This window comes from Hemicordylus capensis, chromosome 1 (genome assembly GCF_027244095.1).
Source record: "Hemicordylus capensis ecotype Gifberg chromosome 1, rHemCap1.1.pri, whole genome shotgun sequence".
Lineage (NCBI taxonomy): Eukaryota > Metazoa > Chordata > Lepidosauria > Squamata > Cordylidae > Hemicordylus > Hemicordylus capensis.
The window spans coordinates 157592037-157619209 of NC_069657.1; the positions used below are offsets into that span (position 1 = coordinate 157592037).

The following is a 27173-nucleotide window of genomic DNA, read 5'->3' on the forward strand; positions in this document are numbered from 1 at the left end:
AGTCCTCAGTTGTATGAATGCTTGAGCTGCCTGCAGTTGGAGCGTCCATAGAGCCGGGCGGCTGGAGTGCCTGGCAGCAGGGAAATTCCCCAATGGACCACACTTCTTGGTGGAATTTATGGAGCTGCAGCATGGCTCCTGTGGGTGCACAAGCAGCACAGCCAAAGAGGAACGGCAATCATCTGGGGGAAAGATAGGTGCGACGATCCTGCCTTGCCGCCCCCGCCCTCCCCAGTCCCACCACCAACAGAGTTGTTCTCTTCAGCACGAGAACGACCTTCACATTTTGATTCCTATAGCTAAATGTGAAAGGAGAACAACAACAACAACAAATATTTCTTTACCGCTTTTAAACAAAAGTTTCCAAGGCAGTTTGCATGAGAAATGAAAAATAAATAAACAAAGAGATGGTAATAATAAACAAGAACATAATAAGAAGTAATACTAAATAAATAAGAAGGAACTGAATGAGAATTAACTGAAATCAGGTAGTGGTTGACATGCTGAATTGTGAGCTGGAGACCTGTGAGTAAATTACCTTATCGTATGTCAAATGACACAGATAGTCAAATGTTACAGATAGTCAAAGGTTTCCATTTTTTTGCATGTATGAATAATTTATTGTGTTAAAAGGGTTTCCAATGACCATCTCTTTTGAGAACCTAAATAAAGATTGGCTTGCTTTGCAGCCAAGATGTACATGCACATTTCAAATGAAGAATAATAACAACTTGTTGGGGCTTAAATCCAGTGTTCCAGGTGTCTGGGTGGGAAATCCTGCCAAATTTGAAGGGAACTTGGTCCTTGTTGCTGTCATTCGCTGCTGTTGGCGGGAAGGTTACAGTAGCATGAGAAATGGCTCCATTCAGATACAACATTGGGATAACAATGGCCTTTTTCAGACTGTGGACTTTAAGTCTCCCATGTGAAGTGGAGCAAGAAATTAGACAAAACAAAATACTAAAGAATAAACTGTGAGGTACAAAGTAGATGTCCTACTGGGTCTTTTCTATAGCTGCTTTCTGTAAGTCAGTGAAATTCAAGGCTGAAGGAAAGGGGCATGTTCAGTTTACCGATGAAAAGATTAACAAGGAGAGCTGTAAAAGTAACCAAATATTGTAAAGGTAGTCATAAAGAAGAGGGAAAACAACTTTGTACCAGAGACACTGATGGAAGGGCAAGAAGCAATTTGTTCAAGTTGCTGCAGAGAAGATTTTGGTTGGGATAAGATAAATTCCCCTTAAGTTGCTAGTACATAGGAACATAGGAAGCTGCCATATACTGATTCAGACAATTGATCTATCTAGCTCAGTATTGTCTTCACAGACTGGCAGCGGCTTCTCCAAGGTTGCAGGCAGGGATCTCTCTCAGCCCTATCTTGGAGAAGCCAGGGAAGGAACTTGGAGCCTAGATGCTCTTCCCAGAGCGACTCCATCCCCTGAGGGGAATATCTTACAGTGCTCACACTTCTAGTCTCCCATTCATATGCAACCAGGGCAGACCCTGCATAGCTAAGGGGACAAGTCATGCTTGCTACCATCAGCTCTCCTCTCCTAGTCAGCCAAAGCAAACAGGGATGTGCTGACATTTCCTTTGAGGAAGTCTCTAAAATGAAGTTTAGATGGGCTTTTGTTGCCCAAGTCCAGTTTTATATATTCTGCTGATATGTCCAGAGTTCTGAATCATCTTTAGTGTTGTTCAGGACAAAAATAAAGGAAAGTGTCTGTGGAAACACTTAGGAAAGTGTGTGTGTGTGTGTGTAGTTCCAGTCTTTCACCAGTCCTACATCACTACTTCTTCTCTACCACCTTCCTATCTATCATTGATGCTATTGCCACAAGCAGAGCAAAGGGTGAAGCCAGGCCAGCTTTTCCAAGCATGCTTGGAAAGCATTCTTCCAAGATGGACGTGGCCTCCAGACCTAAAGAGGAGAGAAGAATCTCTGAAGCCTTGGAGTTGGTGAATTTCCTTTCCGGGTTTTAACATGGTGACTGACTCTCCATCCTTCATGCTTTCTTCTTATGGACTGAGTCACAGCACTGAATCCCACGCAGTTCCCAGAATGTGCAGCACTCACTATAAAGGCTTGAACTTTTAATTCATACTTGTACCTGGAAGAAGCTGAAGTCATGCTGTAGACGAGTTGGAACAAATTATTTGGAAAGGTTAACAAGCTGGTTGTGGTGCTACAGTGTTCCTTTCACTTTTGTTTTACGGGATCTAACTGCTAAAGGTCTAGCAAAATATTAAAAGTTCAGAGAGCATAACTTTAAGTGCTCCCTGGACCCATTGTCTCCATTGCATACAGTCAAAATCAATCAATCAATCAATCAATCAATCAATCAATCAATCAATCAATATCACACAAAGCTTTATTTCCCAGTTTACAGTAACCTAGTCTGGACATGAATGGTCACTGTGGTCAGAAGGAATGAAGTACAAATTAGATAAGGGGACATACCAGAGCAAGTTCTTTTAGAATGTAGTCTGGCATATCCCCTCTTCAGCAAAATGGGAACTTTTTGTTGAAAAGCAGCACAACAACAAGAACAACAAGACCTTTGTGCTGCCCTGTTTATGTACAGTGGACAATTTAAACATTCTAGCACACATGCAGCCGCAATATGCATGTTTAAATCTCACCTCAGCCATGAATTCACTAGGCAAATTTCTCCAGGCTCGGTTTGGAATGGGCTTGCCTAAAACAAGAAGTTCATTTGGACCAATGGGCTTGTTTTAAGTTTAGACTCATTCGGAGCTTCAGGTTTTGTCACACTTCCAATGATGTCATCAAGAATGGTCTGCCTCTGAAGCCCTTCCCCACCCCTTGAAAGCCCCCCAGTGCCCCCTCCTATTAGCCCAAATCTTTCTAATGGTAATGACAACAGAGGCTCCACTGCAGCCTTGATTAGGCAGCAGCAGCAGCAGCAGCAGCACTGTGAGCACCAAGACACCCTGGGGAATTGTAGTGTCCCCAGAAGTCTTGGCACTCCAGGGTTGCTGCTGCTGCTCTTTCTTGCCACAACAGCCCTTCTCATCACTGTTTCAAGGTATGTAGCTATGGCAATGGGGAGTGTTGGAGCTGGGGCTGAGCTGATGGCAAGCTTGGCTCATAATTAGCTCAGGAGGCGTTCTGAACTGGGCATGTTCATACTCTAAACTTCCCAATGCTTCCCTGACTGCCTCACTTTTCACATAGTCAAGCTCCTATTCTGACAATTAGTCAAGCTCCTATTCACATAGACAAGCTCCTATTCTGACAAGCTCAATGCCCCACCTGTAATGTGGGGATTCTAACATTCATCTATTTTACAAGACTGCTGGGAGGGCAGCTAAGATTCTGGGCGGGTTCTTATGTTCATGACAAGCCTGGTGGAAGGGAAATTGGGAGAGGCCCATGGTGTGCCTGCACCTGGTTTTCAGACATAAGAACCCAGAAAAGTTCGTCTGTGTCAGATTAGCACCATGCCAACCTGACATTGAACAGAAACAGGTGATCTAGGATTTTATCTAGGGCGAAGGATCTCCTTTATAAATGTTGAGTCAGTGCAGTGCTTATGTTTGGAATTTGAGATTGTGCATGCGATCTCCCAACTGGTCTTTTGCCAGGTTAATTGTGGTTTTAAGAACCCACCCTCTGCATGTGAAGTAATGTAATTGAAATATGCTATATGACTGCTAGGTAATATTACATTCAAATTGGCTGGTACATTGGGTAAAGTATGGTGGTAGCAAAAGACCTGGGGCCATTGTGGAGGTAGCAGGGGTCAGTAGCTGGAATAATCTGGATCCCCAAATCTGGATTTAAGGCTGAGGCTGTAGTTCAGTGGGAGAACATCTGCATGTAAAAGGTGCAGGATCCAAGATCCAATCCCCGGCATCTCCAGGTAGAGCTGGGAAAGGCTTACCTGAAACCTTGGAGAGCCAATGGTCTGATTTGGTGTAAGGCAGCTTCCTATGTTCCCAGATCGTTTCTACAGGTAGATTCAGGTGATCCAAGTCTATTGGAGTCCTCCCTGAAGCTATGTGTGTAGTCTTTCTAAGGGCTAGTTTGCTGGGTTTTGAAGACAATAATGCTACAATGCGGAGCAGCACCCTTGCCAGTTCCCAAGGGCTGACATTTCTAGGTGCTGGCTGTTTCCTTCTGATCATACTAGTGATGCATATTTTAATGTATTTGATGTATAACTAATGTGATGTGTATCTAAGGCTAGCTGTTGACTGTAATACATTGAATTGACTTGTACATCATGGTGATGTAAGCTTTCATTTGCTTTGATGAGTTAATCTGCTGATAAGCAGCAGAAGCAATGTTGTAATATTTTAGATGCCAAACTGTGGTACACCTAAAAAGTATGCATGAACAACTGATAGATAAGGGATGTAAATTTCCTGATAACATTATTTATAGGGAAATGTTTGCTTAGCTCTAAGGGCAATGGATATAATACATAGCCATAAAAATAAATGGAAGATTTGCTACTGATTTCAGTGGGATGTAGATTGTTACTGTGGCACACAATTCAGATAACAGATGCATTCCAGTCAAAGTTCACTGTATTCAAGTCTCCAAAAACATGCTGAAGAAGAAGCACATGCTTAAATCTTTCTCACAGAAACTGACAGAACTTCCTTAGCTTTGGTTGAGTTGTATCCAAAGTTAGATATGCGTATCTCATTTATTTCAGTTGGGCTTAAGCATTCCTACTTTTATTGGGATTGCATCTATTTTCTCTAGATATTCCACAGCTTCTTCCCACCCACCACCCACCCCCAGCATTCCCTGTTGCATCAGTATTCATGGAAATACATTTCATGTTGCTTGGGGGAATAATTATGTGCTCAAACTTCAATCAGTTCTTCCTTCAGTCTGAAAAAAGTGTTTGAGAGAAAATACTTTTGCATTTTTAAATTTTATTGATTTTAACAATACCTTAACAATCAAGTTACACTTAATTAAGTAAATATTGACTTCCCGCTTACCAGTCTGCGCAGTTCTTGTTAACTATACATATAAGCCATTGCTATAACAATACAAAACATATATACTCCATCTTACAATTCCTACCCAACCTGCTGCTGCTGAGAGAAAATACTAAAGAAAAAGGAAAAGCCAAATATACTCTTAAAAACTAACAAGGGCAAATTGTTTTGCAGTGGGCAGGGGCAAGGCCAGCAGCAGGAGCTGAGAGCTGCTGTGATGTTGGCAACCTGGATTGTGTGGGCAAGCAAGCTGGGCTTCCCACCCGCATTCCTACCCATGTTTTCTGCATCACCCCACATCTTGGTTAACTTTGAGCCAGCATTATTTTGATTGTGAGAACCCGCCCATAGTGTTTTTCATGCCCATTCTCAAAGTGGCACTGCTCTATAGGATATTGCTGACTCATAAGGGGTCTTTTTTGTGGAACTTCTATCTATCTATCTATCTATCTATCTATCTATCTATCTATCTATCTATCTATCATATTTATACACTGCCCCAAACTCTGGGAAATTTACAACAATATAAAACAAGTTAAAATAGAAATAAAAATCTTAAAATTGTGAGTCTAACCTTAGCCACGATGGCTCATTGTTTACCAACTTAATGGGACTATATTTGAGTCCCTTGATATGCAGTCCTTTTTGCCCACGGATGTGGTGAAGGACCAGAGTTCCTTTAAATTGGTGACTTGAATTACCATTCACACACTGAGTGGTGGCTAAAAAAGCAAGGAAGGTACCTACTACTAGGAGGCAAGCAAAGGGAAGCAGTGGCATTGGGGCTCTAGTGACCTGTATTGCCAGTGGTATAACTGGGCTCTCAGCAAAGTCCAACACAACTGATGGTATTTGGCATATGAGGCAACATCGATGCAAGAGGTCAACTCATTCCTTCATACCAGTCCTGGGACTGAACTGCAGTACATGCACTGGAGAGAATCCCTTATCCGGCATCCTCTGGACCATTTAGCAATCTAGGGGCCAAAAAGATGGAAGGGGTTTTTCTCCTGTAGCAAATGGTCAAGTAATTGCTGCTATTTGTACCATGCAATTTATAGAAATGGGCTGTCTAATGGCTGATATGCAAAGCATAGTAGGCTACCATTGTGGGTATAAGTAATCTGAGCTCCAGTTGTGGAGTAAAAGCACCTTTGATTGTGGAGTAAAAGCACCTAACAGATGTAGGAACTCTGCTGGGACTTCTCTGAAGTCTCGTTTGCAGACACAATAGCGTCATCCTTCTCCCCTAAACACATACAAACATGTGCTTCTCTTGGAGAAAAGAAGTAAATATTGACTTATATGCGTATCTCTTGAATTAGGTAAAGATAAGGATAAGAAACGAAATGTCTTTCGTCTAGGATGTAAATAATATAAATATTCCAGGCTAGTGCTGAGCTACAACAACAAAATCTGAGGACTAGGATTTCATTTCTGAGTAAGTCCTTTCAGAAACCTGCATGTTTATTCTCACCATAACAATGTGGATGTGTCACTCAGATGCCAGGTCCTTATTCACAGTCAAGACATTCAGTAACCATTATTCACAAGCCAAAATCCCTGCATTTTTACCAAAAGTTGAATTTGGGTACTTCATGTTCTTATCCTTCCATAACTTCCTGTTCCATTCTAAAAAGACAGGGAACTAAACATTAAGGGGAGGGGGGAATTGCTTGTACACACATCTCACCTTAACTCTGCCCCCTCCCCCTCAAACATTCTAGTGGAGGTCATTCTAGCCTCTTGCAATAATGGCACATGAATGATGAAGATGACATCCTACATGACCTCTGGGTTAGCAAGCAGGAACATGGACTGATTCATTTCAAAGCTATTTAGGATATGATGGAGCACAATGTCCTTGCAGATAGTGCACCAGACCATCTTCTGGATGGACTATTAGTGTCCATAAACTGATTAAGTAAAATAAAGCATTTAATTTCACATGTCAGAGCAGCACATTCTCAGTGATTTAAAGGGGCATGGGCTAAATACAAGAAGCTACCTTATACAGAGTCAAGCTACTTATCCATCTAGCCCATATTATATTTAGTGGTTGTGCTTCATAGGGTCTCAAGCAGAAGCTTTACCACTTGAGATAATTGAATAGGAGATGCCAAGAACCAAATCTGGAAGCTTAGGCTAGGTCCTCTACCCCTTTGGGGCCATATTTCTTGCCAAGAACTATATGTAGGTTGAATGTTATGTCTTCTTTTGAGGTCCACAGAGATCCAAGCATATATCTGCTAGCTAGAATCTTCGTATTATACCCAGAACTGAGGCATGAAAAAGAACTCTAGGAATTTTAGCTCTGTTTTCTTAATTTGTTTCCAAATGTCTAACTCCAAGACAATTCATACTGAGCATGATGACAAGGCCGAAGGGTTTGATTTGTTGGAACCACAGAAATATGTAACCTTCCGCCCTGGAGAATTGTAAGCATTTGCTTCATATCCACCAACATCTCCTGTCCACTGAGCAAACCAAGCCATATTTTGCACTGAAAATGGCAACCTGGACAATTACCAAAGGGAGTTATGACTTATGATAGCTTTAAATGGAAATAATCCAGAAATAGCCTCTATGGGGAAAAGCAATACCTTTCCCAAGGAAAGCTAGGATTTAATCTTGTGCAGGTTTTCCAGCTAGTATGTGATCAACTTGGGAATAAAGGTACAAAGCACCTTTTAAGGGTCCTGTGTACCACACAGAATGGGACTCCTGAACTATAACCTCTAAGTAGAAGCTTTTCTGAAATGTCATATTTCCACCAGATGGAAGTAAGTGACAACTACTCTCAGCTGTCAAGCAGGGGGGAAAGACCCTCACCAAACTGTACAGCACAGTGTGTGTATTGCACGGTCCCAGCCAAAGGCTAGAGTAATTCCTTTACTGTTTAATTATACCGTAGAATTGCCAGTACAGAAGACAGAATGCCAAGCGGCTCATTTACACTGATTATTTTAAAGTAAACTTTCTAGAAAGCCAATAAGATTTTATAGCCATTTTAGATGGACTTTGGTTCCTAGAAGAATCTGCTATCTCCCTTACTAACTGGGCATCGTTTAAGTGATGGTTCTCTTATATTTAGCAGGGAGAGATCATTGTCTGTTCAAACCAGCACAGTGGCTGGCATCTTGACTGACAAAGTGTACATGTTTTGAGGGACTGCGAGGGAGCAATGGGAGCCTTCACGCAACACCCCCATTCTCCTGCATAGACACTGTTGAATAAGAACCGCAATGTGGTGGAGCTGGGATGTTTTAAAAACCTTTTGGGGAGGAGTTTTTGGCAAATTTTCAAAAATTATAAAGCAGGAAATAACGCCAAATCCTGCAATGACATTTCTGTCTAGGACTGAAGACACAAGGACCTTTAAAAACAACAACAACAACAACAACAACAACAACAGGTTGCAGAATGCCTGTAGATAGCTAAAAAATCAGAGCAGTATTGACTGGAAATATGGTATCAGAGAGTTTGGTATATTGCCTTATTAGAAAAACTGACAAATGAAATTAGATCATCAAAAGACTGCAAAGACCCATACATTTTTATTCAAGGGCATAGCAAGATTGGAGTGAGCCCTGGGACAAAAAAGTAAAGATGGACTCCAGCCCACCCCCTACACCACTTCAGAGAGGGGTGAGGGGAGAGCAAAGAGCAAGCTATCACCCTGCCAGGGGGCTCCCCACCCTCAGGGCCCTGGGATATTTGTCCCCTCCTTGTTAAAGTATAGCTAAAGGTAAAGTGTGCCATCAAATCAATTTCAACTCTTGGCAACCACAGAGCCCTGTGGTAGAATACAGGAGGGGTTTACCACTGCCTCCTCCCGCACAGTGTGAGATGATGCCTTTCAGCATGAGATGATGCCTTTCAGCATCTTCCTATATCACTGCTGCCCAATATAGGTGTTTCCCATAGTCTGAGAAACACACCAGCAGGGATTCAAACCAGCAACCTCTTGCTCGCTAGGCAAGTCATTTCCCTGCTGCGCCATTTAAGGTGACCAAGTATAGCTACACCCCTGCTTTTGTTGTAGTGTGGTTCAACTTCATGTCATGCAACATCAACAGCACCGAATCATCTATTTAGACCAGCTCCAGGAAGGAAGTTCTTGGATGAATGTTTAGTGACCATTATATAGCCTCTGGCCTTTAGACTGGAGAGGAGAGCTGGTCTGCTGGAGAGAAGAGCTGGTCTTGTGGTAGCAAACATGACTTGTCCCCTTAGCTAAGCAGGGTCTGCCTTGGTTGCATATGAATGGGAGACTTGATGTGTGAGCACTGTAAGATATTCTCTTCAGGGGATGGAGACGCTCTGGGAAGAGCAGAAGCTTCTAAGTTCCCTCCCTGGAGGCATCTCCAAGATAGGGCTGAGAGAGATTCCTGCCTGCACCCTTGGAGAAGCCGTTGCCAGTCTGTGTAGACAATATTGAGCTAGATGGACCTATGGTCTGACTCACAATATGGCAGCTTCCTATGTTCCTATGACTTTTCATACTTACTGCCTTAAAATACTTCCCCATAACCTTTGTACTACAGCCTCTTGTAATGTTTGCATTTTTTAATGGAAATTAATTCTAAAAATAAAAAATGACCGAGATACAACAGTTTGGAAACTTTCCTCAAAGAAACTGAAAAAAATGAAAGAAGATTATGCATTCCAGTCAAAGAACAGCTCTGACCTCATTGATTTGCAAACACTATATTTTTTAGAGCATGGGTGGAAATTGTAAATACCGTAACTCTCATCTTATAGAATCAATATTAAAATACTGCATAGACTATATATTGCGCATTGGTTACTTGCTTAGCTGACTATGTTTGTGTTATTAGTTTAGCAGTGTCATACTCCTATGAGGGTAAGGGATGTTCCCGCCAACCTTTATTATGGCTGTCTACATGATGTGGATTTTTATTCTGTGTACAGAGTGACCAAATGTAACAGAGGACAGAGCCTATCTAACTTTTAATATTTGTGTGAAGGAATAAACTACGGTAGGCAGAGGTGTATCTAGGGAAAATAGCGCCTAGGGCAAGCACTGAAATTGCGCCCCCTGTCCAAACATGTGACACCCATCTTTCAGATAATTTTACCATAATATCAGCTCAAAAATACAATTCAAGCTCATTAATCTTTTAATATTTCAAAAACTATTTAGCAGTGGATGTAGACAGACCAAAAAATGCTGGAAAACTACAAATTTCAGCATGCTGGGGCTCATGAAATACCCAAATACTATTACATAAGTTTTAAGAATAAATGGAGAATTTGACTTTTCCCAGACACTCTGAAAAGGATATGCAGAGTAAGCTGTGTCATTGCTTGGAATATATTCTAGAAAGACAGTTAAAATGAGAGAAAGAGAGCAAGAAACTCCCAGTTGGCCTTAATACTAAGTATTTCACATTGATTCGAAGACAAATTCACCATTAATAGCCATATTATTAAGACATCACATTTAACTCACTTATCACAAGAATCAAAGTAAGATCAAATGAATACAATCCTAGCCCATAAGCTTCAGCTCAGTATTCACAAGCCCTGATTCTCTGTACATAGTGCCAAACTAAATATGTGTACAGTGACATATTATATTAAATTTATTTATTTATTTTTACCTGTAGCCCCTTCGGGGAGCTTCCTAAAGGGGGGGTCTGCAAAGGTTTCCCCTCCCGCCACTGGCCTCTAGGGCCTCACAGGGACCATTTGAGCATGTGCGGGGGGCATTTAATTTTTTTTTAAAAAAAATAAAATAATTTTTTTTTAAAAAAAAAGATGGCCACTGGGGGGGAAAAGGCCACACGCATGCTCAAATGACCTTTTCAAGGCCTAGCATAGGACCTCACAGAGGCACTTTGAGCATGCACGGTGGCCATTTTGTTTGCAGTGGCCATTTTTTAATTTTAAAAAATTGCGCCCCCTTCAAGTGGCACCCAGGGCATGTGCCCTGCCTGCCCTACCCTAGATACGCCCCTGATGGTAGGTATGGCTTTCTTCACTATTACAGGAGTATGACACAGCCAGCTGCATCTGTCAGATTTCCTATTGCACCTATTAAAGGCACAGGAGCATTGTCCTTTACAGTATTTGATCACCCTATCTGTCCCTGCATGGCAGCAATGTAGGATGGTGTTAGTATGCCACAAGTACATATATGGGTGGGGTAGAGTCTGCTTTTAAGCTACTATGTAGTCGGACTAGATGATCATCATGAATCTTTTAATACTATGCTGCTAGTATTTCATAGTTTTAGACTTCTGAAAAATTAACATAATGCACAGAATTCTGAAGGCCTTAAATATGTTCCAAAGAACATTCAGTGAGAGGCCAAATAACACCCAGGAAACAGGTATATATATCTGGGAAAGGCAGATTTTCGATAAGGCCCAAGCTTTTGCTCATTCTTTTGAACTCTTTCAACTGAGCAGACGCAGCATTAGCAAGATAGCCATAACTTCCTGATAGTAGGAAAGCCACTTAAAATGAAACACCCCAAGGTTTTTTTGATATAGTTGTGTTAAGATGGGGAGCTGCATTTGCAAACACTGATATGAAGTATTTTGCTTCTCAGCTTGTTTGATTTTTTTGGTTGGGTTTCACCATGAATGTCTGGTCTCACACATTGCAACCCACTGCAATATCTATATTGTTAACCGACAGTGTTGGAGTACTCATCAGTCCTCATCAGTCAGGGCAAAAACAAGAGGAAAATTCTGCAGAAGGTACTGCAGAAAAATGAGTCTGTCTAAAAAAACCCCCCAAAACCAGCCTGATGCATTTTGAGTTTTTCTGTTCTTTTCAAAGGTCTTTTCTTTTGGTGATTGTTCCCAAAAGAGACCAAGTGTCATCCTTCACTTCTTTTCTGCACCTGAGAAAGTAACAGTGAAAGTAAATGAAAAAAGAGAACATGATCATTCTTGAAAAACACCCTTGAAAATGCCCTTGGGCGGGCAGGGGGAAGGGGGAGACCTGGAAAGCCTGACACACATCAGGCCATTTTCTGAAAATAAAACCAATCTTCTGCAACAGCTTTTGATATTTTCCTTTTGTTTTTGCCATGGATTGGTGCAGCACTCATGTCTGGTTCATCATCAATCAGACACAATTATTCATCCAGAGGTTCTGAACACAAAGCATAGACAGTTACCTTCTGGATTTCATTTGTCAAGTTCAAGTTAAATGCATTTGTTTCAGCCATTCAGTCATTTCAGAAAATAACCCTTGCTAACTTGGCGCAGAGGCACCTTTTAACATGGTGATTCTCTTTATTTAGGAGGGGGAGAGTAACTGGCCCTATCCACCCCAGCACAGTACCTCCAGTGACTGTTGCTGGTGTCTATCTTATGTTTCTTTTAGATTGTGAGCCCTTTGGGGACAGGGATCCATCTTATTTATTTATTATTTCTCTGTGTAAACCACCCTGAGCCATTTTTGGAAGGGCGGTATAGAAATCGAATGGATGAATGAATAAAAAGTAATAACACAATGGATTTAGCTTCTGAAAAATCACCTATATGTCTCAGAACCACCTCAAAAACATAAAGGGGGCTGAAACAGTTAAAAAAAGGAGGTGAGGGGAAACTGCAACTGCCAAGATTGCTATTACCAGATCAGCTTTTAGGTGGTACAAGCCCTGTCAGAGGCTCAAATGGGAAGGCAAGGAAAAGCCCCTGGGCTTGCCCCAATTCTTCATGCCACACTTTCTTTTGCTGAGCTGAATAATGGGAGATGACAAGGGATCTGTACAAATTGGACATCCATCTTGTAGTTATAATAAGAATACTGACAAGGAGCAGGACCTTTTCTGTGGTGGCACCTGTGCTGTGGAACTCCCTCCTTTGAGAGACGTGCCAGGTAAACTCCATGGTGACTTTCAGAAGGCTGGTAAAGATCTTCCTTTTAAAGGGAATCTTTGTAAAGTGATATTATACAAGTGACAATATGCTTGTAATATGGTAATTTTGATCTGTTTCTAGTTATTTTTACTGCTTTAAATTATAATTATGTATTGTTTTCATGCTGGTCTATTTGATTATTATAAGCTGCCTTGACAGCCTTATGGCCATAGGACGGGGGTATTCAGTTAAAACATGATATGAGTTAATGACTGAGGGATTGATTTCCCCCTCCCTCAGAAACTGGTGTGGGTGGGCATGTGAATTACCAACCTTTAAAAAAATTGGATCTACCCCTGTGCATTTAGTATGCAGAAATTAAGCCTGACATGCAGAAATTAAGCAGTTGAGTCCTTATGGTACTGAGATAAAGTGACAGGAAGAGCTGCTCAACCCTTTGAAATCTGGCTACCCTCCATACCTGCTCAGCTGGAGGCCAAGACTTGAAATGAGTTATGACAATACACAGTACATTGTGTCATAGGGGGGAAATGTAGCTCTTTAGGAAATACAGAGACTTCTAAATATGTTTTGGCCCTTGGCTTCTCTGTAGTGTGGCAGTGGTGGGAGAAGATGCACATGCCAAAAATTCTACCTTCTGTGCACTCATTTAAGGCTTATAAGCCTTGCTTTGTATTTTGAACTGTAGGGAGAGGGTTAGGATAGAGTAACCATAAGAAGAATTGCCATCTGACCATTTCTTGACCAGCCTCACCACAACACCCAGGTCCCATCTGTTTTTAATGCCATAGGCCACAATCCGGAGAACCACACAGCGAACTCTATGCAGTCAATGGGGCTGTGAGCAGCCTTTCACCAATAAGAAACTAAAGGGTGGAAACCACATTTGCAAGGTTTTTACCACCTGTAATAAGCTTAGCCTACTCAGCTTGGCTCAGTCAGTGCAACTAATCAGCTAGGAAGACCTTGTTTTGACCAAATGGCTATTCAGTTATGGAACTCAGTTGGGTAAACAGAAGAAATGCCAAGGAAAGGTGGGAGAGTTCCTTATATCTCAAAGCCTTAATTTTGGGAGGAGTTGAATCTAACATACCGGATAAGAAGTTTAGAGTCTCTATCACACAAAGTTGAAATTATCTTCTGTTCCCGCAGGGATGTGACGCTCAGGCACCGTCAAAGTGTACCAGTGCTGCAATAAGGAAAGAAAATAACTGATTGCCTTGAATGAACTCCTTCTTGTTAGTTCTTTTCACAGTGAGGCTCTGGGAGCCCGTGAATCATGGGTCACTCTGAAGGTGTCCCTTTTCCCTTTTTTATGGCATCATCTAAGGTGCCTGTTATAGAAAGCCAGTTCATAGAACCAATGTGTGTGTGTATGCGTATGTGTGCACACATGTATGTATGTGCATGTTTGTGCGGTTCTGTCCTTCAGAGCCTACTTTGCATGGTACCCGTGGCAAATTGGTACTCTGGAATATTTGCCACCTTTCTTATCTGGTCCCCTGCTGTGCTTTTAATGGTAAATTTGGCTGATAAGCCAGCTGTGTCCATTTCTCGAGATAAACGACCTCAGAACAGTGGTACATATGCTGGTAACCTCCAGACTTGACTACTGCAATGTGCTCTATGTGGGGCTGCCTTTGTATGTAGTCTAGACACTGAAGTTGGTACAGAATGCAGCAGCCAGTTTGGTCTCTGGGTCATCTCGGACAGACCATAACACTCCTCTGTTGAAAGGACTACATACACTGGCTGCTGATAAGTTTCCAGGCAAAATACAAGGTGCTGGTTATAACTTATAAAGCCCTAAATGGATTAGGCCCTGGGTATTTAAGAGAACGTCTTATTCTCCATGACCCCCACCACACTTTGAGATATCCTGGAGAAGTTCGTCTACAGTTGCCAGTGGCTCGTCTGATGGCTACTCAGGGACAGGCCTTCTCCGAGGTTTTGGAATGTGCTCCCTGTTGAAACAGGAGCCTCCCCATCTCTGGCAACTTTTTAAAAGGCAGTGAAGACATATTTGTTCAACCCAGGCTTTTAATTATCTATTTAATCATCCAACCCGGGCTGGATGAGGGAGAATAAACTGAAACTGAATCCAGATAAGACAGAGGTACTTATTGTGCGAGGTCAGAACTCTAGAGACGATTTTGATCTCCCTGTTCTGGATGGGGTCACACTTCCCCAAAAGGAACAGGTTCGCAGTCTGGGAGTGCTTCTGGATCCACACCTCTCCCTGGTTTCTCAGGTTGAGGCGGTGGCCAGGGGTGCTTTCTATCAGCTTCAGCTGATACGCCACCTGCGTCCGTTTCTTGAGATGAATGACCTCAAAACAGTGGCACATATGTTGGTAACCTCCAGACTTGACTTCTGCAATACACTCTATGTGGGGCTGCCTTTAAACGTAGTCCGGAAGCTTCAGTTGGTACAGAACGTGGCAGCCAGGTTGGTCTCTGGGTCATCTCGGAGAGACCACATCACTCCTTTGTTGATAGAGTTACACTGGCTGCCGATAGGTTTCTGGGCAAAATACAAAGTGCTTGTCATAACTTATAAAGCCCTAAATGGCTTAGACCCTGGGTATTTAAGAGAATGTCTTCTTCATTATGATCCCCACCTCCCATTGAGGTCGTCCAGAGAGGTTGTTAAGGAGAGGAGAGCTGGTCTTGTGGTAGCAAGCATGACTTGTCCCCATAGCTAAGCAGGGTATGCCCTGGTTGCATCTGAATGGGAGACTTGATGTGTGAGCACTGCAAGATATTCCCCTCAGGGGATGGAGCTGCTCTGGGAAGAGCAGAAGGTTTCAGGTTCCCTCCCTGGCTTCTCCAAGATAGGGCTGAGAGAGATTCCTGCCTGTAACCTTGGAGAAGCCGCTGCCAGTCTGTGAAGACAATACTGAGCTAGATAGACCAATGGTCTGACTCAGTATATGGCAGTTTCCTATGTTCCTATGTCCGTCTCCAGCTGCTGCCAGCTCGGCTGGTGGCCACACGGGGACGAGCTTTCTCAGTTGCTGCCCCGAGACTGTGGAATGCGCTCCCTGCTGAGATACAACCCTCCCCATCTCTGACAATTTTTAGAAAGCATCTGAAAACCCACCTCTCCACCAGAGTGGGGTGGGCTGGTAGATAGTGCCTAATGGGTGGAGGCTACCACCCGTCCCAAATTTCAGAGTGATTGGCCAGAGGGCTGGATTTTGTTGATTTTCTGAGGTTTTTCTTCATAAAGTGCAGTGTGGTAGATTGATTCATTCAATATTCATAGGAAGTGAGAGTGTGAATAAAGTGAAAGTGGTGTCATGAGAGTTCTTTAATTGAAAAAAAAATCTCATTTGCTATCATTGAATGAAAATTCACACCTCAGAAGTTTTTCTGAAGGGATGTTATTCCCTTATTTTCTGAGGTGTGAATTCTCATTCAATGATAGCAAATGAGATTTTTTTCAATTAAAGAACTCTCATGACCCCACTTTCACTTTTTCACACTTGCATTTACTATGAATATGATGAATGAATCAATCTACCACAAAGCACTTAATGAAGAAAAACCTCAGAAAATCAACAAAATCCAGCCCTCTGGCCAATCACTCTGAAATTTGGGACGGGTGGTAGCCTCCACCCATTAGGCACTATCTACCAGCCCACCCCACTCTTTTGGGGCAGATCCACTTTCTGCCCCCAATCTGCCCCTAAGACACCAAAATTTCAAAAATTCCCAAAAAATCAGCCCTCTGCCCAATCCCCCTGAAATTGGGCTGTTAGCTGCCACCCATTAGGCACTACCACTCCACCCCACCCTTTTGGGGCAGATACACTTTCTGCCCCCAAACTGCCCCAAAGACACAAAAACTTCAAAAATTCCCAAAAAATCACCCCTTTGTCCAATCCCCCTTAAATTGGGGTGGTAGCCTCCACCCATTAGGCACTACCACCCCACCCCACTCTTCTGCCCCAGGCCCCACTTTCTGCCCCAATCTGCCCCAAACTGCCCCAAAGACATGAAAAATTCAGAAATTCCCCAAAAATCACCCCTTTGTCCAATCCCCCTGAAATTGGGGTGGTAGTCTGCACCCATTAGGCACTACCACCCCACCCCACTATTTTTGCCCAGATCCCATGCTATGCCCCCAAACTGCCCCAAAGTCACTAAAACTTCAAAAAATCCCCCAAAATCGGCCATGAGCCGAATCACCCGAATTTTTTGGCCCCGAAATTCGGGTGATTCGGCTCGGCCCCAAAAAATATCGGGGGATATCGGGGGTGATTTGGTTCGGCCCCAAATCACCCGAAATTGCTCATTTCTGGCACAGATCGATCTGTGCCCGAAATTTTTTGCAGATCCCTAGGCCCCCCTCCTCATGGGTCCAGGAAGAAACATTCGTTCCCACTTGTTCAATTATAGCTGCGCCCTTGGGAAGACCCCTCCCACATCTTTTACATCACATGTAGTTTGGCCCAAGCCCATGCAATGACTGTTAAAATGAATGGAAGTTTCTAATTCAGAAGTCATTTTTCCTCTCACTGTATTAGTTATGAACTGATGGCCCATGAGCTAGAAGGAAATCTGGTGATTTTGCTTAGTCTTCATTAATTTTCTTCTTTTTTAATTTCAGCATTTTCCTCTCAGTTTTGTGCCTTTTAAAATCCTCAGGATACCTGCATCACCCTTGATTGTTCTGGCTGAGAAATGTTGGAGTTCGTTAGGCGAATATAATTGCTTAATTCCAGCAAGCCAGGCTCCTCTCTTCCTTCTTTTGTCTTCCCATCATGGGTTCTGTACTTTTACTTCCAAGTAAATGATGAATATTCCTCATTCCTAAATTATTACTCAAAGTTACTAGAGAGTAAACATTTGTGTTGGCTCTGCCCTTGACAAAATGAACGTTTCACAACCACCACTTATTTTATAATTTAATTAATTCAATATGCTCTCAAGTTTCAGTTTCTTGAGACATCCAACTGCAGTATGATAAGACCTCTGGCGCACAGCTAGACACCATAATTCTGTTTGCTTTATCAATCAGCATTCTTTTAAAATGCTATCCTTAAGTTATTTGTTGCAACTACACCAAGTCTTCTGTATAAAACTACTGTTGTGTATTCCTGTGACTATTTTCCTTTCTTTGTGGAAACCAAACCAAGTCTTACTTGGCTGTTGGCTGATCATCAGAACCTCAGTGGGGCAAGTTTCTTCTTGGAAGGAAGTCCTATTGAAACCAGTGCTTCTGTGCCAATATTAGAGCTGTCAACTCAGTAAAGATTTTGCAGTTGATTAAATAAATTTATATAATTTCAAAACCTCAACAGTTATGCCGTTTTGAAACTGTTGAAGGAAGTGCACAATTTATCTTAATTTTACACTAAAGAAAAATGCTAAGTATTAGAAGAAAAACAAGTGGGGACGTGTAACAAAATGTTGCAGTGTATATTCATCCCTGAGTAAGAGTATTTCTGTTCACAGTTCCAGCCAGCCAGCCATGACATCATCCAGGATACTATAAGCTGTTCGGGGTTCAAAAAGACTAATTACCTTTTCCCCATATCTAGATTGTAGAAGATCCAGATTTTGAGATTTTAAATATATTGATATTGATTCTCCTATAGCCTGTAATTCTTATTGCTGTAAACAAACTCTGAAGCATCCTGCAATGAAAAATGGCTGCTGTGTTTCAATAACAACTGGAAAGGTTTTTTCCATAACTTGTTCATGTTCAAATTGGCATCAGGGTTGCTTTTCCCCCTTAGGCCATGGAGGGCCCAATCTAGAGCGGGACGATGGCAGGAGATAAACTTAAAACCCTCCTCATCCATGCCACAGTCCCACTGCACCTGCAATTTATGTTAACATAGTTACCAACATAGTTACTGTACAGGTAGCTTTAACATAGTTACCAACAGGTAATTTTATTAATAGCTGCCTACTTGAGTTTCTCTACAAATACTCAGTAACAGAAACTGGCAGCAGCACCACTGAAGGAAGAAACACAGGAAGAGGATAAAAAATAGGTCTGGCTCCATATTTTTTTTTTGGGGGGGGCCTCACAAACTGCCCTTTATGAACATCCTCCTACCTGGGTGGGCTCCTCTCTAAGGTTCATGGTGAGGCTTACCTTGGATGGGATGGGATGGGATGGGATGGGATAGGATAGGAGAGATGATGTTGGAGGAGCTCTTTTGGCTGAGAGAATTGCTCTAGCACAATTGCATGAAAGCTATGGGTACAGAGGTGACCTTGAGGGATGGCAGTGAGTTTGGCACCTGCCTGACAATGCTGACCCCTGACACCAGTCCTGATAATGAAGATGCACTGAGCATCACAGAAGTTTGGGTAGAGTTACAGGGTGCTCCTGGGTCACTACCAGTTAAAGCAGCAAGGCATATATGGAGAATCCTGGGTTCTAGACATGGCTTTGATCCTTTTCAGCATGAAAAGCTTATATTGTGGGTGAATTCCAGTTCAAAGATTGCCCTTAAGTCTTTTTATTGGGCTAACTGGGCCTCATGCAATGTCATTATATTAAATCAATTGATATCTTCTGAAGCTGTTTTAAATCCTTTCACACTTTGAGAGCAGAGTTTGATATACCTTCAAATGCTAGATAGTAGTTTATCCAGCTAAAGCATTTATTGTCACAGCACTTTGGTCCTGATGTGATTGCAGCTTCTGAAATTCCATCTTTTTTATTAGATTTGGAACATTTATTAGATGTACCTAAGCCAGTAACTTCGCTCTATGAGAAATTTAAATACATTGATAAGATTGTTATTGATTATATTTGAGATCTTTGGAATAATAACCTTGAATACCCTATTTTATTAAATCAATGGTGGGTCGCATTGAAGGCAATGAAACATGCCTTTTTAGATCTTAAAATGTGGCTAATATAGCGGAAATATTTCTTCCTTGTCTATTGGACATCTATTGGACACCAGAGAATGTTTAATAAGGGATAGTTGCAGACTTCTACATGTTGGAGGTGTAATTTGTACAACGGTACACTTACACACATGAATTGGTCTTGTCTGGTTATCACACCGTTTTTGGTTTGAAATTGATAAGGTAATCAATATTATATTGCAGTTATCATTATTTTTAAGGATGTTCATGTTTTGTTGGGATATATCCCCAGGATATGGACAGGGGTGCACTAGGTAATAATGGCCCCCGCCATGAGTCCCCCCATCATGAGGCCCCCCAAAACTTACTTTGGGGGGTCCTCCTGCTGTGTTGAACCTCTTTTTTTTATTTCAGCTGTTGTGTGGCTGAGGGGTGGCTGCCGGGTGTGTGTGTGTGAGCCGAGCAGTCCTCCCCCCACTGCCGGCAGCGGCCAGAGCAAGCGTTGGACCTGTCTAGCCCAGCGACTCTTACTAACTACTACTACGACGAATATTTATATACTGCTCTTCAACAAAATTCTCAAAGCGGTTTACATAGAAAAATAAATAATACATAAATATGATGGTCCCCTGTCCCCAAAGGGTTCACAATCTAAAAAGAGACATAAGGTAGACACCAGCAACAGCCACTGGAGGGATGCTGTGCTGGTGTTGGATAGGGCCAGTTGCTCTCCGCCTGCTAAATATAACATAATCACCACTTTTAAAAGATGTCTCTTTGCTCAGTTAGCAGGTGACATCACGGGCTTGTGACGATATTTCTCAAACTGCACAGGTGCGCCTCACAGTTAGTAAGAGTCGCTGGGCCGAATGGACAGGCCCAGCACTCACTCCAACCACCACCACTAGGAGGAGAGGTCTGCACAGCTCACCCACCAACAGCCACCCCTTGGCCGCAGGGTGGATGAAATCTTTTAAAAATTGAGGTTCTGCATGGTGTGGCAGCGGTGTGGCGGGTGCAGGGTGGCTGCAGGAGGCCCCCTGGCCATTTGGAGCCCTGTGGAATTTGGAGGCCACGGACTGGACCGGACCGGACCAAGGTCCGGGGGTTAGAGCGTCTCTGGATATGGAATTTAGCATTACTTCAAAAACTGTGGATTCTTTGTGCTTGGGGTGTTGCCAAAAGGATTATAATACAACACTGGAAGGACAAATTTACTCCTGAATTACAAATTTGGATTACTGATATGTCTTTCGGGTTTTTTGTTTTTTTTTTTTTGCCATTGAACAGGGTTTTTTTCATTGTCAAGGTAAAGGAGCAGAATTTGCAGTAATTTGGTCAAACTTCAACGAACTGTTTATGCTTTGAAACATAAGTCAAATATCCTTGAAAAAGGTGGTTTTAAAAAATCCATTCTTTTCCTCTCCTGCGTTGGTTGTATCCTATTATGTTAAGATGTGTTAAGAGTTCCCCCGCTTCTTCTTCTAGTTATAATTACGTGTATTATTATCATCCTTGATTATGTCTACAGATTGTAACCTTATTCCAATAAAGGACAAGTTGTTCTAGTAAGAACTACTCAGTCTACTTTCCTTTCACTGTCTCTGCATCTGAACTAAATTTGAGGCAAATCGAGGTCCACAAGTTAAATTTCTTGTGCCTCAAATGTTCATGTGTCCGCCATCTTGGATCAGGGTGAATGTCATAGTTACAAAATGCACCATTGAGGTGTCCCTGTGTGTCACTCACTTCCAAATTTTGTTCATATCAGTTAGTCCTCAAGTTAGTCCTCAATCAGTCCTCAAGTTAGTGCACTTGTGCCTCAAATGTTTATGCATCGACCATCTTGGTTGGGGGTGGATGACAGCATCACAAACTACACCATTGGGGCATCCCTATGTGTCCATTCAGCTGTAGCAAATTTGATTCAAATCATTTAGACTGTCCACAAGCTAGTGCACTTGCACCTCTAATGTTTATGTGTCTGCCATCTTGAAATGGGGTGGATGACATTGTCACAATCTTTGCCATTGAGGTGTCCCTATGTGTCCCTACAGCTGCAGCAAATTTGGGTTAAATCAGTTAGAATGTCTACAAGTTAGCCCACTTGTGCCTCAAAAGTTCATGTGTCCACCATCTTGAATCAACGTGGATGACACCATCACAAGCTATGCCATTGAGGTGTCCATGTGTGTCAGTCACTGCAACTGTACCCAATTTGGTTCAAATGGGTTAGGCAGTCTACAAATTAGGCCACTTGTGCCTCAGATGTTCACATGGACGCCTTTTTGAATTGGCGTGGATGACATCATCACACACCATGCCATTTGGGCAGCCTTATGTGTCCCTATAGTTGTAGCAAATTTAGTTCAAATTGGTTAAGCAGTTCACAAGTTAGTCCACTTCCGCCTCAAATGTTTATGTGTCCACCATCTTGGATTGGGGTAGATGACATCATCACAAATGATGCCACTGAGGTGTCCCTATGTGTCCCTACAACTGTACCCAATTTGGTTCATATTGGTCCAGGCATTGCGAATTTTGTTAGGGTTGGGGGACACACGGACACACATACAGAATGCCAGGTGATCTCATAAGCCTGCTGGGAAGTAGGCTAAAAAATTATACAGCAAGGAGTTCAAAATCGGGCATCCACCAAAAAAAAAGAAAAGAAAAGAAAAGAAAGAAAAAGGAAAGGGGGGGGGGAAGCGCTTCTTTTACAGAAGTAACATGTTATTCACATTATTTAATGTAAGATGCTTTGAGTCTCTATGAGAAAAACTGGGTTAAAATATTCTAAATAAACACACAGGAGAATGATGAAACAGAGATAATTTTATAATTGTTTTAATAATCTTTTTAATATACTATAAAAAGTTATAATGTAACTTTATATAATATAGCTCTACATTTTGGCTTCTGCCTTCCTTGATGGTGCACCAACTAACTGCCTGAAAAACAGTGTACTATGATTACAAGGCCTATTAAATTCACTTCTAAAATGTAGGCTAATTTTGGTGGCTTTGATCCATTCATAAAAATTTGATCAGCGAAGGCAAGTATTACGAGACATGTATGAACATTATGGGAATGTGCTTCACTTCCAACCTCCACTATACCTTCCTGTTGTCATCTTAGCTTTCTCTTTGAGCAAGGAATCTAGCAGTCATGTTAAATTGTAGAGTGTCTTTCTGATGTGGATAAATATAGTCTCCAAAGTAGACTGAGCCCACCCAAACGCATCCAAGTTGAAATTATGCCAGAGGCTACTAGGGCTTTCTCTACTTAGTGAATTTGGAAGGGGCCTCTGGTACCTGTCATACGGAAATTAATGAATAAATGGGAATTGGACCTTGAATGTGTTCTGCCACTTGATCTCAAACACTGAACCAAAGTCTCTAAAGGTGAAAACAGACAAAATCAAATTTTTTTTTTTGGCTTCTAGGTTGGTTGGAATTTGACAGGAGCTCCTCTTTGTGTCAATATAAAGGCTCCCAAGAATAAACAAGACATTAAGAGAAACCCCCCCGCCCCTTTCATGTTTGCTCTTCATATGGCTGACGCATCTTTGCTATAGTTGATGTCAATAGTTGAGCAAAACTGCATTCATATTTAATCACTTGTGATTTCATTACTTTGGAAATGCAATTTTGATGAGATTTTTAAGTGTGATCTAAAGACACACGTTGTGTCAACTGGTTATGTAATGGTTCTTGAGGGATATCCTTTGACATAAGAATGTGTGAGAGAAAACATTAACATATCCAAATCATATCCAATGATTTGCTATGTTGGTGGTTGGACCATTAGACAATGAGGGAGTGAAAGGGATTATTAAGTAGGATATGGAGGTTGCAGAGAAGCTAAATGAGTACTATGCGTCCTTCTTCGCGACAGAGGATACTGAGAATATACCTGTTCCTGAATCAGGCTTTTTGGAGATGGAGGCTAAAGAACTGAGTCAGATAGAAGTGACAAGAGATGATGCTCTAAACTGTCTGGAAAAAACTGAAAACTAACAAATCACCAGGGCCGGATAGCATCCATCCAAAAATTCTCAAAGAATTCAAATGTGAAATTGCTGACCTCATTGCTAAAATATATAACTTATCCCTGCAATCAGGCTCTTTACTGGAGGACTGGAGAGTAGCAAATGTAACACCAGTTTTCAAAAGGGATCCAGGGGCGATCCGGGAAATACAGGCTGGTTAGCTTAATGTCTGTTCCAGGCAAATTGATGGAAAGCATTCTCAAGGATAAAATTGTAAAGCACATAGAAGAACAGGCACTGCTGGGAGTGAACCAGCATGGCTTCTGCAAAGGTAAATTTAGCCTCACAAACCTTTTTGGAGTTCTTTGAGAGTGTCAACAAGTGTGTGGATCAAGGTGATTCAGTTGACATAGTATACCTGTACTCAGAGGTGTAGCAAGGTTGGAGGGGGCCCAGAGACAAGATTTTAAAATGGGGCCCCCCTCACTGAAGCTCAGCTCATGAAGTGTGTGTGTGTGTGTGTGTGTGTGTGTGTGTGTGTGTACACACATACACACCGCCCTTCCAAAAATGGCTCAAGGCAGTTTACACATAGAAATAACAAACAAATTATTATTATTATTATTATTTTGATTTCTATACAGCCCTTCCAAAAATGGCTCAGGGCGGTTTACACAGAGAAATAATAAATAAATAAGATGGAACCCTGTCCCAAAGGGCTCACAATCTAAAAACAACATAAGATAGATACCAGCAACAGTCACTGGAAGTACTGTGCTGGGGGTGGATAGGGCCATACACACACAAACACACACACACACATCCCCTAAATTATTTTTTTAAAGGCTTTGTAAATTGTGGACGCCCACAACTGAAGGAAGCCTGGGCGGGTGTGTGGCTGGGGGAGTCAGTCATGTGACTTACCTCTGGTGGGGCCCCCAAGGCAGTGGGCCCCCAGACAATGGTCTCCCCTTGCCCTATTATAGTTACGCCCCTGCCTGGACTTCCAAAAAGCTTTCAACAAAGTTCATAATCAAAGACTCCTGCGGAAACTTAGCAGTCATGGGATAAGGGGACAAGTACATATGTGGATTGCTAACTGGTTGAAGGACAGGAAACAGCGGATAGGGATAAATGGAGAGTTTTCACAATGGAGGGAAGTAAGAAGTGGGGTCCCCCAGGGATCTGTACTGGGACCGCTGCTTTTTAATTTATTCATAAATGATCTAGAAGCAGGGGTAAGCAGAGAGGTGGCCAAATTTGCGGATGATACCAAACTCTTTCTGGTAGTGAAATCCAAAACGGATTGTGAGGAGCTCCAAAAGGATCTCTCATAACTAGGTGAGTGGGTGACAAAATGGCAAATGCGGTTCAATGTTGGCAAGTGTAAAGTGGTGCACATTGGGACAAAAAACCCCAACGTCAAGTATACGCTGATGGGATCTGAGCTGTCAGTGACAGACCAGGAGAGGGATCTTGGGGTCGTGGTGGACAGCTCGTTGAAAGTGTTAATGTGTTGAAGCTGTGAAAAAGGCTAATTCCATGCTAGGGATGATTAGGAAGGGGACTGAAAATAAAACTGCTAATATTATAATGCCCTTATACAAAACTATGGTGCAGCCACATCTGGAGTACTGTGTACAATTCTGGTCAGACATCTGAAAAAGGACACTGTAGAACTGGAAAAGGTGCAGAAGAGGGTAACCAAGATGATCAGGGGCCTAGAACACCTTTCTTATGAGGCAAGTCTACAACAACTGGGGCTTTTTAGTTTAGAAAAAAGACGATTGCGGGGAGACATGATAGAGGTCTATAAAATCATGCATGGTGTGGAGAAAGTAGAGATAAATTCTTCTCCCTTTCCCATAACACTAGAACCAGCAGTCATCCCATGAAATTGATTGCCAGGAAATCTAGGACCAACAAGCGGAAGTATTTTTTCACACAACGCATAATCAATTTGTGGAATTCTCTGCCACAAGATGTGGTGACGGCCAACAACCTGGATAGCTTTAAGAGGGGTATGGGTAACTTCATGGAGGAGAGGTCTATCATTGGATACTAGTTAGAGGGCTATAGGCCATCTCCAGCATCAAAGGCAGGATGCCTATGAGTACCAGTTGCAGGGGAATAACAGCAGGAGAGAGGGGATGCCCTCAACTCCTGCCTGTGGCTTACAGCGGCATCTGGTGGGCCACTGTGTGCGGGGGGGGGGAAGCAAGGTTGGAGTGGGCCCAGAGATGAGATTTTAAAATGCCATCCCCCCAAAAAAGTCCAGGGCCTCCACACACCCCAGGCTCCCAAGGATTTAAGTCTGATATTTCAAAATAAGTATGCTGCTTGGATACATTTCACTGAATACACACACACACACTTCACAATATATAGTGATATACATTCAATACTATACATTTGTGCTACTATTAATGCCTAGAACACACTAGAAACACTAATTATTAAAATGGGCTCCTTGCTGTAGATTAGCAAAGGAGATGTTCAACCATGCAATGTGAGCCTATGTATGTTTTCTCAGAATTTTGAACATATTCAGTAAAGTTTGATTCCAGGAGGTTTTTCACATGGGGCTTTTAAAGCCCGTTAACACACATCTCCTCTGGAATGGAGGAGCTGCATTCACATGTTGTCCAAATTTACCTGAAGTCCCTGCGAGTTATTGGGGAGCAGTTCACACATAAGAAAAATAAAATAAAATAAAAGCACAACACATGCTTCACAGTTCTCACTCAGACCTTCTGGGTTACAAAACAACTTGAACATAAGTGCATTTATGAATGAATATATAATATAATATAATATAATATAATATAATATAATATAATATAATATAATATAATATAATACTGTTTGTTCCAGAAGTTTTTGTAATTTTCTGCCATGAAACAAGCCACTTATAGGACTTTTTAGATAGTTTTTGTTTTTAAAGCCAGCAAATTTTTCAATCTGTTTTAAATTAAATATTCAGAGACTTCTCAGTCTCCCCCTGACCCATATCAGAGCCCTATGGCAAGCAGATCCCTATATACCGGGGGGGGGGGGTAACCACAAAAAGGAACTCACATTCTACCTGCCAAAGGCTGGGCTGGCCTGGGCAGAGCGTCTGCTGCAGAAAACTGTGGTAGCCACTCTGCCTGCCTCCTTCCTTGCTTGCTTGGGGCCTGCCGGCCTACTGGAGTCCAGGCTTCAGCAAGGCCTACATGGAGGCCTCTCTGGAAGCCCTGCCCACCTGCCAATCAGCTGAGAGGTGGGGAGAGAAGGAGCTCTAGCAGCTTGTCCGGCCAGGAGGACAAGCAGGAGAGAGGGCAAACAGGGCAAGTGGCTGAGGGGCCTTGGGGCTGGGCAGGGGGCAATGGGGAGTCATGTGAGGTGTCTCTGGGGGCCCCCTCCAGGCAGTGGGGCCCCCAGACAACTGTTTTCCCTTGCCTAATCATAATTCTGCCCTTGACTGTGCAAAACAGGATGCTGGACTAGATGGGC

At 42.4% G+C, this 27173-nt stretch overlaps 1 long non-coding RNA gene across 1 annotated transcript; it reads right to left on the bottom strand.

The window, feature by feature from the left end:
- Window positions 1–602: 602 nt before the first annotated feature.
- On the bottom strand, window positions 603–26894 carry LOC128339938 (uncharacterized). Its single transcript, XR_008313344.1, has 3 exons — window positions 26757–26894; window positions 13942–14037; window positions 603–1097 (listed from the first exon to the last, which is right to left on the bottom strand). It is a non-coding gene; the product is annotated as an uncharacterized LOC128339938 (long non-coding RNA).
- Between the last annotated feature and the right edge of the window lie 279 nt (window positions 26895–27173).